The following is an 18,505-nucleotide window of genomic DNA, read 5'->3' as shown; positions in this document are numbered from 1 at the left end:
AAGTAATTTTACAGCTCGGCAAGGACAGCACTGTACTAGTCCTATGCTTAAAGACTTTGCTGTATAAATTGCAAAAGACTTTATCATTTTCTATCTCGGCGTGGATAGCACTGTGCTAATCCTATGCTTAAAAACTTTGATAGAAAAACAGACATTTGAGGTGAGCAGATCTAGAGTGTTGCAGGTGTTCAGAGTGCTCTAACAGGGGCTGCTTTCCACCTAAACTTGAGAACTACCCAGAGTTCTCTCCTTCTTTTTTGCATATATATATATATATATATAATATGCGGCACTGGCTGAGGTGGAGAGGACGTTTTGGCGCGAGGAAGTCGGGAGGCTCTCAGCGTTTGGACTGGGTTCCCTATGTTAAGCATATGACCGCACTCAGGATAACAAGGGGGCATATTACCAACGATTAGCGATATTTATCGCTAACGAGGCTTAGCAACGAATTTTTTAATGCTAAGCATCGCCGGAAATTATCGCAGAGATTATTAGCAAGGTTTATCTCAGAAGTGATAAAAATCCTCACGCTAACTGCCAAATGAGAGATTATCGCTGGAAACCCAACGATAATCTCTCGAAGTTTGGCGTTAGCTTGATGATAGGGGCTCAGAAACTTAGCCATGATATCCACCTTTCATAGGATATCATGGCTAAGTCAGGAAAATACCAGGTGTAAAAAAAGCAGTGCTAACCGCGGTTAGCGCTGTTTTTTTTATCACTAACAGGGTTAGCGAAATCCTTGATAATAGGAGAAATGTCGCTTAACAACATTTCTCCTATTATTTTTCTCTGGAACGCCCCCTTTGCATCTCATTAGAGATGCAAGGGGAAGCGTAGAGAAAAAGGGGGCTAACATCAAATTTGCGTGTTAGCACCCTGTTGCTGATAGGGAGATAATTTTATCTCCACTCTCTTGGCTTTTAAAGCCAAAAAAGCAGAGATAAATCCCTTGATAATATGCCCCAAGGATTTCTGGTTCTGGGCAACGGGCAAGATATCGCTCGGTGAAGACTGTGGGTTACCCCGTATCTGGAAGAAAAATATGTTGGTAAGCCATGACTGGTGGGCGGCACAGTTGATGTGGGTATTTCTACTGTGCTTGCGCTGATTTTACAAGTGAAAATGTTACACTTTTGTTTTTGATTTTCGTTTTGCCAGTGAAGTTGCATGTATTTTCTGCACAGGTGTGCGATATTGCAAGTAAGTTAAAGACCGTGTAGAATTATTTGCAATCTAGATTTAACACAATGCCTTAGAATATTGGTTGGCCGCAGCAACGCTAAAGCTTCACCATAATCAATTGTTGATGCTCAAAGCAGTTTCATTCATTTTGCTGCCTCACATGAATATAAAATGTTTAATGTGATGATTTTCGGTAATTACAATGTTTCTTCACACCGCAATGTTAACTAAATTCATGCGCCACCTTCTGGTTCCTGCCAGCTAATAGTGTTTTCTCTATGTTCAGTGATGAGAGAGATGTTATAAGGCACCTCCCAAACAATGCACGTTTAGCTTGAGAAAGGCTGCGAGAGAGCCGAAACGCGTCTCTGAACATTCTTTTAACCTGCCGGGTCGTGGAAGGCCCAACGCATTAAAGAAAAGTGAACACTTTCAGTCCTTGTGTGCGTGCTCTTTGTTGAAACAAGGGAGTTGACATTCACCCCAGTACAGAGTTCTGGGCCTAAATCCATATTTTTTTGCCCACCATGCCATTCCAGTTTAACACCAGCCAATTGCAAATCAGTCTTGACCCTGCTCCCCATGGGAACAGTCCAGCCCGAATTGCAAGGCCAAGTCATCCCTGGACCAGACACAAGCATCCTAGCATAGGTTTTGGCGTATCACACCTCATCAGCCAGGATAGCCTGAATCCAGTTGCACAGTGAACCCGGACCCACGTCTGGGCATACCCATCCCACTTGGAGTGACAAATGCAAAAAGAACAATTGATGAAGGGAATGCTGAACAATATCAAATATTCACTCCCAATACAGAAGGCTGGGACTAAATCAATATTTGTTTTGCTCCCCATGCCATTCCAGTTTAAACCCAGCCATATGCAAATGAGTCTTGACCCTGTTCTTCATGGAAACAGCCCAGCCCGAACTGACAGGCCAGGTCCTCCCTGGACCGGAAACAAGCATCCTAGGACCGGTTTCGTGGTACCACCCCTCATCAGCCAGGCTTGCTTTAATCTAGTGGCAAAGTGAGCACGGGACCCACGTCTGGGTATACCCGTCCCACTTGGGGTAACAAATGCAACGAGAGAAATTGCTAGACAGAATGCTGAACAATGTCAAACAATCATGGGTCTAAACTGTAGTGGCATCGTGAGCAAAAAAACAATGGATTTAACCCAAATTTCTCGACTGGGGTGAATGGCTGATTTGTTCTGCATTCCGTCCATCATTTGTGTGTTTTTTTGCTTTCTTGCCGTAAGTACCCCGGGTATGCCCAGACAAGGGTCCCAGTGAAGACCATAAGATTAGCTGTATCAGTCTTTAAAATCCTGAGGGCGACCCAGTAATGTCTGGTTGCCAAATTCAAGCAAATTGGTCGAATCCACTTTCTTCGGGGAAGGTGGTATTCAGTCAGAAGAACAAAATATGTACATATGTCTCTGAGGCAAAGCCACACACGGGGCACATAGCAGGGACTTGGTCATGGGCCCAGGAGTTAAAGGACCTTAATGGTAGACAGCTCTAGCTGAATCTCACATACAAACCTTTTACTAATGGTGTTGAGATCAAGCCTTTCAAAGGCTCAAACTTAGGGTATGGCTTAAAGCTTAACAACAGGGTGTTTAGGCACCCTGCAGTCACACTCGTGGCACACTGATCTACACCCAGGGGCAGATATACAAACCCCTTGCATCATCTTTACGACACCATTGCGTCACTTGTGTGACGCAGTGGCGTTGTATACCATGCGCCACTATGCGACAGATTTGCAACGTGACGCATCTAGTGAGATGCGGCACGTTGTAAAGCCCTGCGCTATATTATACCTGCATCAGGTATAATGTATGCAGGGCGGACGTTCCGTCGAAAGGAAGCCCCATAAAAGTGACGCAGTGAAATGTACAAGATTTCACAGAGTCACTTTTACGTCTCTGCTGCGTCAATATCTTACGCCTTGTAGCAGGCGAAAGGAGTGACGCAGCATTACAAGTATAGGCCACCCCAGGGCAGTGCTGGAGTTGCGTCGTGCTTGCGACACGACTCCAGCACTGCGTCACCTATACTCTGAGAGATGTGTCACGCATCTGTCTCTCCTTGCGCCACAGTGCACTGCATTGTAAATGCGGCGCATCCATGGTGGCGCAAGGGGTTTTTAACGGCACGTAAAATAACTGCTGCATCCCTGCTGACCTGCAAGGAAGCGTCAGTTATGGTAAATCTGCCCCAGTACTTAGCTCTTACAATTGCTATTTCTTTTTACTGATCCTCTTGGTACACCACCAGGTTACAACATGAAATAGCTAAGAGATTTGGTTAGCTCTGCTGCTCCTTAGAATTTCTCTCGGTGACTCTTGATAGTCATTTCGCTTCGGCGCAGTCCACAAACGCCACCAATACATCAAAGGTTTTAATGAGACCTCATCCCCAATTCTCTTCATCACCAGGTCAAAGAACAGATTTGTGGCACAGGGTAAAATAACTTTGCTCAAGTTGTGGTTCCCAGCCGAGCGAATTGGTCAGCCTAACCCCTGAGTAGTCAAAAGTAGTTACCCTCTCAAGCGGTTCCCACTGTTCTTTTTGTAGCCTTACCCTTACCGAAGGCCATAAACTTAGGGGCAGATTTACAAGCCCCTTGCGCCACTTTTGCGTAACTTTTCACAATTTAAAAGTGACACAAAAGTGGCGCAAGGGGCTTGTAAATCTGCCCCATAGTTTCCTCGACGTTTAGTTCCAAGCCCATGGATACACAGAAAGCCAAAAATGTGTCTTATAATTTTTGGAGGCCCATTGGGGTCCTGGAAATGCGTAGAGGATCATCTGTGAACAGCAAGATCAGTGTTTTCTTGGAATTCAAAAATTCATTAACCATTTGATTGATATACAGGGAGAATAATGTTGATGTGAGTACACAGCTTTGGTGCACTCCTGCACCATCTTGGAATCCTGCTGGTAAATTTGCCTTGTTTCTCCCACCTAACCCGCGCATGGATTCCCTTGTGCAACCTTGCTAACAAATTTACAAGATATACGGGGGCTGCCAGCCCTAACAGAACTTTCCAGAGTTTTTCACGGGGCATGAGGTCAAACGCAGCTCGCAGGTCAACAAATCCTATGTATCATTTTTTGTTTTTTTTAACTGTATGTATTTCCAGGTGAGTAGTGTAAACCTGAAGACCGGGTTGCATGTAAATGTAAATTGATACTTGTATAGCGCACTACTCACCCGCAAGGGTCTCAAGGCGCTTGTACGAATACCGCTGTGGAACCCATCCTGGCTTTCCCTGTGAGGTGTCCACTCCTGGGCACCCCCAAGGTGAAGGCCAGGCATCCTTAGCGTTGCTGGGGCCGTTGTGGAGATTAAGCAAGCTATTGCCCAGAGTTGCAGAGTGGGACTCCATGATTGGAATAGGCACCGAGGCAAGAATTATCAGGTCAGTGGAATTTTTGAGCCCAAGACACGCCGAGGCGGGGGATTGAACCCTGGTCCCGGGCTAGACCTCTGCATCAGGGTCTGCCGCTCTAACCATTGAGCCACACTTCTCCACTCCATGTGCTGGTTTTAGTGTTAAAACTTGCTTTTTAGGGTGACAAAATCTCATTATCTTCCATCCATGCTTGCATTTTGTCCAGGACTTGCCTAGCAAATGTTTTTGCAGGTTGTCTATTACATTAATCAGGCTGTACTTGGAGGGCACCATGGCATCTCCTTTCTTATATATAGCAATTATGCCCACCCCTCTCCAAGTTTCTGGGATATCTCCCCCAGCAACTATAGTGTTGGACAGAAGGTTAATATATGGGGCCCATACAGAGGCCTGGATTTGTACAGGTCACCCGGTATCCGGTCTGGCTCAGGGGCCGTTGCTATTTTGAATCGATCTATGGCCTCGAGAGTATTATCTACACTAAAGGATAACTCGATATTATTATAGACGGGAGCTGTATCAATAAATGGGCATTGAAATTGATCCCCAATAACATTCTCAATGGGGATAGCATCTCTCTTATAGTAAAGTGTGGTGACGTGGTCAACCCACTTCCAGGATGGATGTGATTGCATGGGGTGGTGACACCTTCTAAGGTCCCATGAGTTATAATGTGCCAGAAAGAGAGATTGACGTTACACCGGGCATTGTCTCAGAGCCGTGGATCAGTGGATGACTTGGAACCATCTCAAATTGAATGCTTCAAAAACGATAATACTCACGTGTGGCGATTGGAAACATTACGGCCAGCTTGCCGCCTGGCAACATATCCAATGCACTACCCTATTTCTCATCCTGTACCTCTATCAATATCTTTAGTTTATATATACTTACCTCCTCTATGCATCTATATACTTTCAATGTACTTATGGATCTATATATTTATCACTTTCTTCTAATTTAGCATTTCAAATGCACTACCCTATTTCTCAGCCTATACCTCGCTCAATATATACTCTGGCCCAACCTTCTGACTCATCTCAAACTTCTTTCTACTACTCCTTCCAATGCACTACCCTATCTCTAACCCTATATATCTATCAATATATCCTCTACATCCAATCTCTCATTTATCCCAAACCCCATACCACTACTATGATCCCCAAAATAACCCTTTCTAGACTCTCTCCTGCTCTACCCCTCCTTTCATCATCTGACACCTCTTTTACTAAACCGATCCCCCAAAACAAACATTTATAAACTCTTCCCTCTGAGTCTTCCCCTCAAAAACCCATTTTACATATCCAAAGGCCTCCTCCTACTGCTATGACCTAAAAAAAAAAACTCTCACTCTTCTGTCCCTCCACTAGTCTTTTCAATGAAAATAACAGACTAACATGTTCACTTCTCAATTTCCATATTCCAATATACTAATTCACCACTAATCCTTTATGGGTTCCAGAGTAGCATGCTGCTCGCCAATGAAGCGCCCCAAAACCCCATTAAGGGGTAGCAAGCGCTATATAAATACAAACCTCTTTCCCTCTTCTATCCTGCAACCTACCCTACTCTATCCAAATAACTGAATAACATATCCACTATGCAAATTACTTCACATTTATTCTATACTCATTTTCAACACTAATCCTTTATGGGTTTCAGAGTAGCGTCCTACTCGCCAGAAAAGCGCTTCAACACCCATCAGGGGTAACAGGTGCTATATGAATGCAAACCTTTCTTCCCTTCTATCCCTCCGCTATCCTCACTCCAAACAACTGACTAATATCCACCACTCAAATTACTTTAATATTTCACCATACTAAGTCACCACTAATCCTTTATGGGTTCCACAGTAGCGTGCTTCACACCCCATCAGGGGTAACAAGCGCTATATAAATACAAACCTTTTTTTTTTCCTCTTCTATCTTTCGGGTATCTTTCCGAATCCAAATAACTGACTAACCTATCCACCACTTAAAATCTACTTGCATGTTTCACTATACTAATTCAACACTAATCCTCTATGGGTCCCGGAGTAGCGTGCTACTCGCCGAAAAAGCGCTTCGATGCCTCGTCAGGGGTAGTAAGCGCTATATAAATACAATTACAATACAATAAAATAAGTCCTGCCAGTTCATATCGGTCCAATCCTGCTTAGCTCTAGCAAGGCCAGACTTATATCTGTTTCGGACAGACGTTACATCTAGGCAAGCACCCTCTGTAAGAGCCTTCTTCAGCTCGCGGTTTGCCTGCTTACACTTGAGATTGTATCATTCAAGTTTCCTTGCCACAATGGGTTTCTTCCCAGTTGATTTGGTTTGATTACAGATTCCAGAGCCTCATAGAATTCTCTGTGAGAACTACAATGAGCTCAGGGGATAGGAGGGCATTTTAGATATCCCTAGAATGAAAAACAATCATTAATCTTTAGTTGCAGTTTCCTGTCCTCCTGAATCTAGGCCAAATTACTCCTCTGGAATTGTTTGTTAAGAGAGGTTCTTAGACTTTGAATAACATTCAAGGGGCTTCATTTTAAGAGGGGTACCCCCTGTAGTTAAAATCAGGGGATTATGGTCACTATTGAACTGAAAAGGAATTCTTATCACCCACCAGAGGCCAAATTCTAATATCCACCAAGATGTAATCAATAACACTTCGACTAAAACCTCTATTAAAGGTAGCCTACCTATCGGGTTCTGAGCGAGTTCTACTGTTACAGGCCCTTTGGCTTCTCACGGCCACCAGTGAAGTGAGCTGGAAAGCTGTATTAGTCAAGTGGTGGCAGCCTGCTTTGTGTGTTAGGGATTCCCCAGAACTCATCTTCTTCCTCAATGAAGATATTAATTCGGTGAGATGGTTCGAACGTGACATTGAAATCCCCTGCTACAAGAACTTTGGTATGATGATGATCAATACCGATCAGATCATCTAACATGGTCAAAATCGATGAATTAGTAGTACCCGAAGGGACGGACCTAACATAGACATTAAAAATGGACAAAATTTGGTCATGGTGGCTAAGAAGGTCACCTTCATTCACAGAGGATGTCCAAAGAAATGGGGTAGGGTGTTGGGCAAATGAAATACCTATAGGGGAAACATCTGTACACCGCCGATGTTGGATCAAGGTTCGGACGATGAGATCAAGGGCGTAACACAGGCCCCCGCAGCCCCTGCGGAGCGGTGGGGCCCCAAGCTCTCGGGGGCCCCCTCAGTACTGCACTCTGGCCAGAGAGCTCCTGATTGAGCCTGGAGGTGGCCCTCTTCGTACCGTGCAGGGATGCCCCCTCAATTTTTGTTACGCCAGTGGATGAGATATAACATTATTGTAGTCATCATGGAGGTGGTGTCTTTGTGGATACTGTGTACCGATTGGCTGTGTGCAACTGTCCTCATGATTATAAAACTGTATATGCAGATTGTATTTTATTTCAATAAAAACGATTTCACAAAAAAAAATTGGTCAAAATTAATCCAGAGGGAAAAGTAAGCTGGATCCCAAAACATCATATGATTCAATCAACTACTGTTTCTGGGCACAGGCAATAGTATTCTTTACAAAAATACTAGGCCTCCACTGGCTCTACCTGATTTCTTTGGGGCTAATGCTTCAACACTATATGTGGTGTAGCCATTGATAAATACCCTGTCAACTGCCCATGTCTCTTGGAATATACAAACATCATTTCCTTCAATGAAAGCAAACCACCCAGGGTCTGAGAGTTTAGAATAAATCTCTGCCAGGGTCCAGGAGATGATGGACAAGCCCAATCTGACTTTGGGGTCTACGGCAGCAATGCAAGGTGGCGGCCCGTCTCCGAGAGTATGATGAACATCACTGTTATAATTGTCTTTGTTGGGTCCCTGCTCTTGGTTATTTATAATCAAAGAGTTAATAGCAAAGCGTGCACTGGGTGTTTTAGTGGAAGAGGAGCTTGTGGCTTGGCAAGCGTTGTTTGGAATATGTCCTTGGGGAAAGGAAGCTTCAGCTAAATACAGGTATAGCCTCCTGGGAGATGAGATTTTCAACAAGTGGAACAATCTTTATGGCCACACGTGTCATTTAGAACTGGACATTTAAGAAAAACTGCACAAGTTAAGCTCAGTGTCCGAAACATTGTCACGAGATAGAAAAGTTGGGACGCTATCCTCAGATACAGGGCTTATATGATGGAATAAGAGGTTAGTGTGCGTCTCAGGTCACTCGACATCAGTCAACGGTGAGGACACACTCGCCCTATGTTGGGCCCCAGAAGTAGGTCTGTTGAAGGCCTACGTTACTTGAATTATTGGGTGGGCTGCTCCTAATGTCAAGGGTCACCTGATTATTCCCTACCCCCTATCTTACAGGGTCGCTCATTCATACCATACAGATTTGAAATGGTGTGGCTCACTGGTTGGAGGCGGCAGACCCGGAAGCAGAGAACGGCCGGGGACCAGGATTCAATTCCCGACGCGGCAGGGTCGTGGACCAGGGTCAACGGACTCGACAATTCTCGCCTCGGCGCCTACTCTAACCAGGGATCACACTCGGCAACTCTGGGCATTAAGCTTGCCTCATCTCTACAACGGCCCCCCACAGACGCCGGGGATGCCTGGTTTCACCCTGGAGATACCCAGAAGGGACCATCTCACAGGGAAAGCCAGGACGGGTTCCCCAGCGGTATACAGCGCCGGGATGCTTACGGGCAGCCGTGCGCTTTACAAATCCAACACATTTACACATTTACACACACACATTTGGATGTGGTACTGCTTCGCACACTAAGGATGTCTTTGCGAATCACCGAACGACAACCCCTGACATACCTACTCCAATGTATGACCTTGTTGATAAGAGAATCCTCAGATTCGGATCTTCCATGAGAGGGGGGTTTCAGGACCTTGATCATTGCAATTCTGTTTTTGAGGGAAGTATGCCTCCACTTAGGGTTTTCAGCAGGCTTTTGTCTCCATTCCTCCTCCCCCCCATGGCTCTGTTGCATCAGGCATTTCCATACCCTGGTGTACTTTTTATTTTTTTCTTCTTTTTCTGTAAGACCTTTATTATAATTTATTCTTATTACACAGCGGTGAGCCTACAACCCTGGGGCCGGCTGCGCCATTTCAAGTTCAACTCTGCACGGATAAATTTACACAGCCTTTTAGCCGACAACGTCAGGTCTGGCGGCGTTAATTTGGAGATGTGCATCAATTATATAACCATCGCTTACTCAAAGTGGATTGCCGTCTTACTTTTGTTTTTTTATAGAAAAACATAACCAAACATATTAGATAGATATTTTGAATGAGGATCAAACAGAAACCTAGGCAGTACTTACGGAGCTCCATAGAGTTACATTGATAATGCGGTTGTATAATCATATCGAATCACATGTGTACTAGCTACGTCTGGGGCATCCTAGCAGGTTGTTTTCCTATCGTATGGTAATCATTGTTACTACTACTCTTGCCTATCTGTGGGACCGTCTCAGTCTTCCTCCCCCTCGTCGTCTGAACCGTCCATGTCTACTTCCGTCAGTGGAGCACACAAATCCCCCCGATACGCGTTCCAAGGCAGCCATATTTTATTCCACTTACGTGGGTTTGCCCTCATCGTATACACCGCTCTTTCTGTCAGCATTAGCACGTCCATGTTCTTACACCATTGCGTTAAGGTAGGTGAACCCGCTGACCCCCATTCCAGCGCTATATCTCTCTTCGCAACCATAATGCCTATGGTGGCCCAAAGCTGTCCCTGACGCGTGAGATCATTTGGGTCCCACACATTCAGCAGACATTTGCGGGGGTCTGGAGGAAGGGAGACCCTGGTGTACTTTTTAATTGCCTGTCACATTTACTGTTTGCTTTCTTCTTCGTGTTTAATTGGAGTGCAGAACTGGGTTCAGGCTAGGAACGAGTCACATTCACTGACGGGCTTTGACCGGTACTAGTCACAGCACTTAAACAAGTAGTGGCAGATTTACAAGCCCCTTGCGCCTCTTTTACGCCGCCGTTGCGTCACTTTTGTGACACAGCGGCGGCACTAAAGGTGCGCCATGGTGCGGTGTATTTACAACGTGACACATCTGGGAGATACGTCACGTTGTAAAGCCCTGCGCCATAAGGAGGCGTTCCGGCGCAGGGGGTCCTCGGCAGGAACGCCTCCTAAAATGGGCTGAGTGAAATCTACTCAGTCACTTTTAGGCCAATGCTGCGTCAAAACCCTGCGCCTGCTTGAAGTAGGCGGCGTAAGGCTTGACGCAGCATTGGACAGATAGGGCACCCCCAAGCCTTGCTGGAGCTGCGTCACGCTTGGGACGCAACTCCAGCAATGCGCCACCTTTACGGCACAGATGCGTCATGCATCTGTGCCGTTTTTGCCCCATGGTGCGCCGCATTGTAAATGCGCGCACCATGGTGGCGGAAGCATGGCGCACAATAAGTGGCGCATTCCTGGGGATGCGCCAGTTATTGTAAATCTGCCCCGTAATGTCCAGACAGGGTTTGGGTTGCTGGACATTGACTCTACTGGCTCAGGGCTGGGCACCAACCTGAGAGATTGGTACATTAGTGTCTTTAGTCAGTTGGAGTTGACTGATGATTGCTTTGAGCTCCCACCTCAACCTTCAACTCCATGACCATGAAGGTCCAGCCAGCGCTGTAGGGATAGTAGGGACAGCTGCGGCAACGGGAGATGGAGTAGTACAAGTAGAGGGAATGATGATGCATCATTTAGCTCAAACAGTGGTAGAAACTGGTTCCTGCAAGGGAGAACATCGCCAGAAGGGGGTGGGGATAATAAAGAAATAGCGCCCGAGTGAGAAGGTTTGTCCAGGGCCCCGTGTAGTGGCACAGTCTCGGTTCGAGTTTTGGAATTTAAATGTAAATGTAAATGTGTGTATACTTGTAAAGCGCACTATCACCTAGAAGGTATCTTGGCGCTGTATACCACTGTGGAACCCATCCTGGCTTTCCCTGTGAGATGCCCCTTACTGGGCACCTCCAAGGTGAGGCCAGGCATCCCCGGCGTCTGTTTGGGCCGTTGTGGAGATTAAGCAAGCTAATGCCCAGAGTTGCAGAGTGGGACCCATGATTGGAATAGGCACCGAGGCGAGAATTATCGAGTCCGTGGACACTGAGCCCAAGACCTGCCGAGGCGGGGAATTGAACTCTAGTCCCGGGCCAGAACTCTGCCTCAGGGTCTGCCGCTCTAATCGGTGAGCCACACTTCTCCACATTACTAACAAATTGGGTATTTTTAGTTTTACGTTTTGGGAATTAGAGATATTCTACATGGGGATACGCTCGTTGATAAGGCAATGGGGGCTGCATTGGGTCAGGATTTACCAACTCTTCACACTCACCCAAGAGGGCATCTATTCGTCTATGAAACAACCGTTCTTAAATCTTTTTTAGTCTTCTTCGTTCTTCTGGGACCACTCGCTCCCTCCCCTGCCTTCCTTTTACCCATGATTCTTAGTCAAATAAAACAAAAAGGTGAAAAGAAAAAAAGAGACAGAGAATGAAAAGAACATTATAAAATACTGAAATAGCAGTTTTCCTGGACCAAAACAAACAATTCATTATCCACTACTAGCAATGGGGGGGTAGTTTGATCTTTTCAAAGGACCCGATGGGGCGAACCAACGCTCACAACCACATTGCATAAACATACAGGAAAGCGCGAGAAATAATTTCAACCTGCAGTGATTAAAAAGCATGCCTCTCAAAGTCCCGGGATAGTCCAGCGCACTGGCAGTGGTTCCCTCCCAAAGTTCTTTACACAAAAATCCAAGTGTCAGCACCTTTAATAGGAAACGTTAGAGGCCCCAGCCTCCTCCAGGGTCCAATGGGTGCAGGAGAGGCCCGCCCGCACTGTAGAAGATCTTCAAGCACTATGTAGAGCGTCACGGCCCCCAGCACATGGTGTCCCATGCCGTTGGAGATCTTCAAGCTCTATATAGCGTGTCACCGCAGGCGGGAGGCAGATGGCAAAACCCTCCTTGTTGCAGGGCTATCTGGTCGTCGGAGTCCTAGAGCTTGAAAAGACACACTCGGCCCCCAGCACACGGCGTAATCCTTCACATATTGTACCAGTCACAGGCACACATACACCCAGCACACGTACATCACACATGCACTGCACAGCACTATACACCAAACCCATATAGACAAAGGATGAGTTACGTACACATGAGCGGAACTTAGAATGAGTGAACCTGTATCCTCACTCCAGTCACACACGGGCGGGGCTTCCACTCCACTTCTAAAATCTCCTCTACTACAATATGTCTCGCAGAGAGAGCAGCGCATGCGCGCTGCAATGCTAGGTCTGCAAGACCTAAAAAGGTCCTGTTCACTTCCTGATCACTCCACGGTACGCTGCCAAGTTCAAGTTCAAGTTCAAGTTCAAGTTCAGAGATTTGTATAGCGCACTACTCACCCATAGGGTCTCAAGGCGCTTGTGGGAGGGGGAGCATTATTTATCGAATAGCCAGGTTTTAAGTTCCTTTCTGAAGGAAATGTGGTTCTGTGTGAGGCTGAGGTGAGCGGGGAGAGAGTTCCAGGTCTGGGCCGCCAGGTAGGAGAAGGATCTTCCTCCCATGGTGGATCTGTGGATGCGCGGAACTGCGGCGAGCACTTGGTTGGAGGATCTTAGTTGGCGGGTGGGTGTGTAGATGGACAATCGTGTGTTGAGGCATTCGGGTCCTAGTTTGTAGAGGGCCTTGTGAGCGTGGGTGAGGAGACGGAACGTTATTCTCTTGTTGACGGGAAGCCAGTGGAGGTCTTTCAGGTGGCCGGTAATGTGAGCTTGGCGAGGGATGTCCAATATGAGTCTGGCCGATGCATTCTGGATCCGTTGGAGTTTTCTCTGTAATTTGGCTGTTGTTCTGGCGTAGAGGGTGTTTCCATAGTCCAGTCGGCTAGTGACCAGTGCGTGGGTGACCGTCTTTCTTGTTTCGGTGAGGATCCAACGGAAGATTTTTTTGAGCATACGGAGTACGTTGAAGCAAGAGGATGAGACGGCGTTAACTTGTCTGGTCACCGAGAGGGAGGAGTCTAGGATGAAGCCCAGGTTGCGTGCGTGGTCTGTGGGTATGGGTGCTGTGCCCAGGGCCAATGGCCACCAAGAGTCGTCCCATGCAGAGGGTGAAGATCCTAGGATGAGAACTTCCGTTTTGTCTGAGTTAAGTTTTAGGCGGCTGTTTTTCATCCATTCGGCTACTTCTTTCATGCCTTCTTGAAGATTGGTTTTGGCGGTGTTAGGGTCTTTGGTGAGGGAAAGGATCAGCTGGGTGTCGTCAGCATAGGAGATGATGTTGAGGTTGTGTTGTCGCGCGATGGATGCGAGGGGACTCATGTACACGTTGAAGAGGGTGGGACTAAGTGATGATCCTTGTGGGACTCCGCAGACTACTTCGGTGGCTTCTGATTTGAAAGGGGGGAGTCGGACTCTCTGGGTTCTCCCGGCGAGGAACGAGATGATCCAATCCAGTGCTTTTCATTTTAATCCGACGTCGCTGAGGCGTTGTATGAGGGTGCTATGACAGACTGTGTCGAAGGCGGCGGAGAGGTCGAGTAGGATGAGGGCAGCTGTTTCTCCGTTGTCCAGTAGCATTCGGATGTCATCTGTCGCTGCAATGAGGGCGGTTTCGGTGCTGTGTTTGGCTCGAAAGCCGGACTGTGAGGGGTCGAGGGAGTTGTTGGATTCAAGGAAGGCGGCGAGCTGGCTATTGACGGCTTTCTCAATGACTTTGGCTTGGAAAGGGAGGAGGGAGATGGGGCGGTAGTTCTTAAGTTCAGAGGGGTCAGCTGTGGGCTTCTTCAGGAGGGCAGTGAGTTCGGCGTGTTTCCAGCTTTCTGGGAAGGTAGCGGAGTTGAAGGAGCAGTTGATGACATCACGGAGATGAGGTGCGATGATGGAGTCTGCTTTGTTGAAGATGTGGTGGGGACAGGGGTCGGTTGGCGATCCTGAGTGGATGGAGTTCATCAGGCGGATGGTGTCTTCAGTGGTGATTGGGTTCCAGGTGTTAAGGTTGTTAGATATCGGTTTGGTTTTGGGGGTGGGTGGGGTGGGCTGTTCTTTCGAAGTGTTCTTAAAGCTGTTATGTATGTCGGCGATTTTATTGTAGAAGAAAGAGGATAATGAGTCGCAGAGGTCTTGGGAGGGAGTGATGTCGTTTGAGGCTGCGGTGGGGTTGGTAAATTCTTTGACGATGTTGAATAGTTCTTTACTGTTTTGGGCGTTGTTGTTTAGTCGATTCTTGAGTGCTGATTTCTTGGTGGCGCGGATCAATTGGTGGTGTTTGCGGGTGGCTGCCTTGAAGGTGGTCAGGTTGTCAGTGGTTGGGTTTTTTCTCCATGTTTTTTCTAGAGTACGGCATAGTTTCTTGAAGTTCTTAAGGTCATCGTTGAACCAGGGGGCCTTTTTGCTATCTTGTGTGATCTGGTGGTTTCTTAGGGGTGCTAATTCGTCAGCGCTGTGAGTGATCCATTGTTTGAGTTTTGTGGCAGCTTCGTTTGGGTCTGATGAGAGGGTTGGAGGGTTTTGGTTGAGCGACGTGATGAGTTGGTCGGTGGTGATTTTGTTCCAGTTTCTTCGAGGAATAGGTAGTGGGGGGTTGTGAATCGTGGTAGTTTTGTAGCTGAAGTGAACACAGCTGTGGTCCATCCAATGGAGAGCTGTGGTGTGATTGAAGGAGATGTGTTTGCTGGAGGTGAAGATAGGGTCGAGCGTGTGTCCAGCTAAGTGGGTGGTGGTGTTAACAAGTTGTTTGAGTCCGAGATTGGCCATGTTGTCTAGAAAGGTGGTGGTGTTGTGGTCGTTTTTCTTTTCCAGGTGGAAGTTGAAGTCTCCCAGTAGAATGTAGTTCTCGGAGGGGAGGACGTGTGGGCTGATGAAGTCAGTGATGTCTTCGCAGAATTGTTTACGGGTTCCTGGTGGTCTGTAGATGAGGGTACCTCTAAGTGTGGTTCTGGGGTCGGTGTGGATCTGGAAGTGGAGGTGTTCGGCAGTTGCGAGGTAGTCGTCGAAGCTGGTCGTGATTCTGATGGTGTTTTTATGAACGATGGCGATGCCGCCTCCTGTTTGGTTGGTACGGTCTTTTCGGATGATTTTGTACGTGTCTGGGATGGCTATGGTGATGTCTTGTGCTGATGATGCGTTCATCCAGGTTTCTGTAAGGAAGGCGATGTCCGGTGACGCAGTGTTGAGTAGGTCCCAGAGTTCTGTGGCGTGTTTGTGGATCGAGCGGGTGTTTAGCAGGATGCATTTCTGGTGGTTAGAGTCGGAGCTGTGTTTGGAGGTCGTGGATTTGGTGTGGGTCTTGATGCTGGTAAATTTGCAGGAGTGGCAGGCGAAGGGACCGTGGGTATGTCCTGGGGCAGCTTCGTAGCATTGTGGTTAAGGGCTAGGAGGGTGGCGGCGTCATACGTTATGAGGCTGGAGTGTGGTTTGCGGGGGCCAGGGGGTCTGGCGCTGGGCGCGGTCCAGGCGCGGACGGGCGTAGACAGGCTTACCTTTGGCGCACCTTCGGCGCGCATGTGGCGTGACCGCTGCGCTCAAAGACATCTGTCATATATAGATAGTGGGGGGGAGGGGCGAGGGCGGAGCAGCTGGGAGGCGGGAGGCGGGGTGGAGATCCGGGGAGGGAAGGCAAAACAACAACAGCAAAAACAAGATGGCAATCGGCCAAATTCAGTGCAGGGTTGGGGCACAAAGTATGCAAAAACGCTAAGATACTTCAAGTGGGACCGGCACAGGACACAATTAATTAAAAAGTTAAATGTTGGCAGCACAAACAAAGCAGAGCGTTGCAGCGCGCTATGGAAGGCTACCGCTACGCAAATATGCTAATCAGCACAAGCGCTACGTTCCTATGTTAATCTGCACAAATACTTCAAACAAATCGAGCGCAGTTAAATGCAGTTGAATCGAGCGCAGTTAAATTCAGGCAGTGGTCTTGTGGTCACGATACCGGAATGAGGGTCGGGGAAGCAGCGTGAGGAGGAGCGACCGCTTCTGACGGGTCAGGACGCCACCACTGCGCTCTTACCCCTGCACTACTAGTAAAGGCAGTAGCCTCCACCACTATGAGGGTGTCGCTTTGGGCACCCGTCCAGATCCAATAAGACCGCAATCCGTGAGCCACGCCTATGTTATGGCGCACAGGCATGGTCCGTATTTACCTATTACAGCATCTGCATTAGGGATACAGATAGTGCAGTTGGGCGCTCAGGGCGGGGGTGCACATCTATTACCATGCAGAGGGCGTTTCCATCCCAACTCCACACGGTGCGTTGTGGTCCTGTCCTGACACAGGCTGTGCTGGTGCTTCGTGTTGTAGTGACTGCGTGTGAGGCGGGCACACCATGTACTGTCCCAAAAAGAGGTGTAGCGTGTAGTGAGTCTAGTGGATCTCCAGAGGTTGTACAGAGGCTAAATAGATAGCACTAAATCTCTATGTTGTGGTAGTGTGGGCGAGCAGCTAGGCTTATCAGAGGGTTGTGTTAATGTATTGTACTCACAGTGGCAATAAATGAGACACACACTCAATGAATACATCTGAGACCAATTTATAAAAATTTAAATTTGCTATATTTATTTACTGAGTCCACAAAACTTTTAAAGAAGGAAATACGTTTGTGAATAAAAATACTTTTCACTTCCCAAAGTGGACGCAGTGCAATTTTCAGCCTTTGCAATGTTAACCTATAGGAAGAAAACAATTATGCGGTTTTACAGGTAAATACACAACTTACAGTTCCATTCTTCTGGGTGTAGGTTCAGCAGAGGGCAAAGTTCAGGTAAGCACCAACACTGCATCACCAGCAGTAGAGGGGCGACTGGGTGCACAGGGGTCAAATCTAGGGTTAGGGCCCAATGTTATGCAATGGAGACTCGGGGTGCTTGCAGACACCCTGCTTGCAGGTGGATAAAGCGGCTGCTGGGTTCAAGCTTCGTTTTTTGGCAAGCTTGGGGGGGGGATACAAGGCAGCACCTACCATACAACACCAGCGGCACAGGGGTGGCCGGATGCAGGGTGCAAACACAGTGTTGGGCGCCTAATGCAAATAAATGGGGGAACTATGTTTTGAAAACAGGATGTAGGCGTCAATCCGGAGGCTGCACGAAGATCATCAGTGACCGCAGAGGTACGTTGGGATGCTGTGGGTCTCAGGGACACTGTCAGTTTAGTTCCCCAAGGCCCAGGGCCCAGGGGCTTCGGGTGCAGGGGAGTCCTTTGACCTCGGGTTTCTCTTGCCAGAGCCGGTTGTTGGTGGGGGGGAACCTTTGGATTCACACTGCAGGGGTCATCATGTAGCCCAGGAAGGGCCAGCCAATGCAGAGGCAGGATTGGCTGCAGGGCACTCTAGGAGCCTGTTCCAGAAGTGGAGAGGGGTGCGATGCGACGAGCAAGTAAGTGTCTTTTTTATTGTCTCTCCTGTACCCCGAGCCACACATCCCCCGTTCCCCAACAATCCTTTGCCCCACCACTCTGTCATCACGCCGGCTGCTACTGGTCTGGGAGAGACACCTAAATAAATACTAGATTTAAGGGTGTCACAAGGGAGTAGCAGGTAGCGAGCAATGGGTTTCTTACCTGTGGAAGGGGGCATAGCCCTAGCCCTGATTGGATAAGTCCACCATCTTCAAAATGGTGGTCACTGGACAGTGTGCTTTACATCGCCTCCTCGACCCGAGGGGTTGAGTTGGGGAAGCAGGGCACACCTCCTATTCTTACTAAGTTCTCCCACCCAAAGTGGGGGTCTGAACCAGGAGCTGCCATCTTCTGCTAGCAGCAGAGGCCGGGGTAGCATTACAAAGGAGGTAAGGCCTTGAAGCTTCTCTCTGCAGCACGGTGCACATCCTAGGGGAAGAGGTGTGACACTTCTGCCCAGGATGAG

This window comes from Lissotriton helveticus, chromosome 8, assembly GCF_964261635.1.
Source record: "Lissotriton helveticus chromosome 8, aLisHel1.1, whole genome shotgun sequence".
NCBI classification, from domain to species: domain Eukaryota; kingdom Metazoa; phylum Chordata; class Amphibia; order Caudata; family Salamandridae; genus Lissotriton; species Lissotriton helveticus.
The sequence above is the reverse complement of the archived record's forward strand: the minus strand, read 5'-3'. Positions refer to the sequence as shown.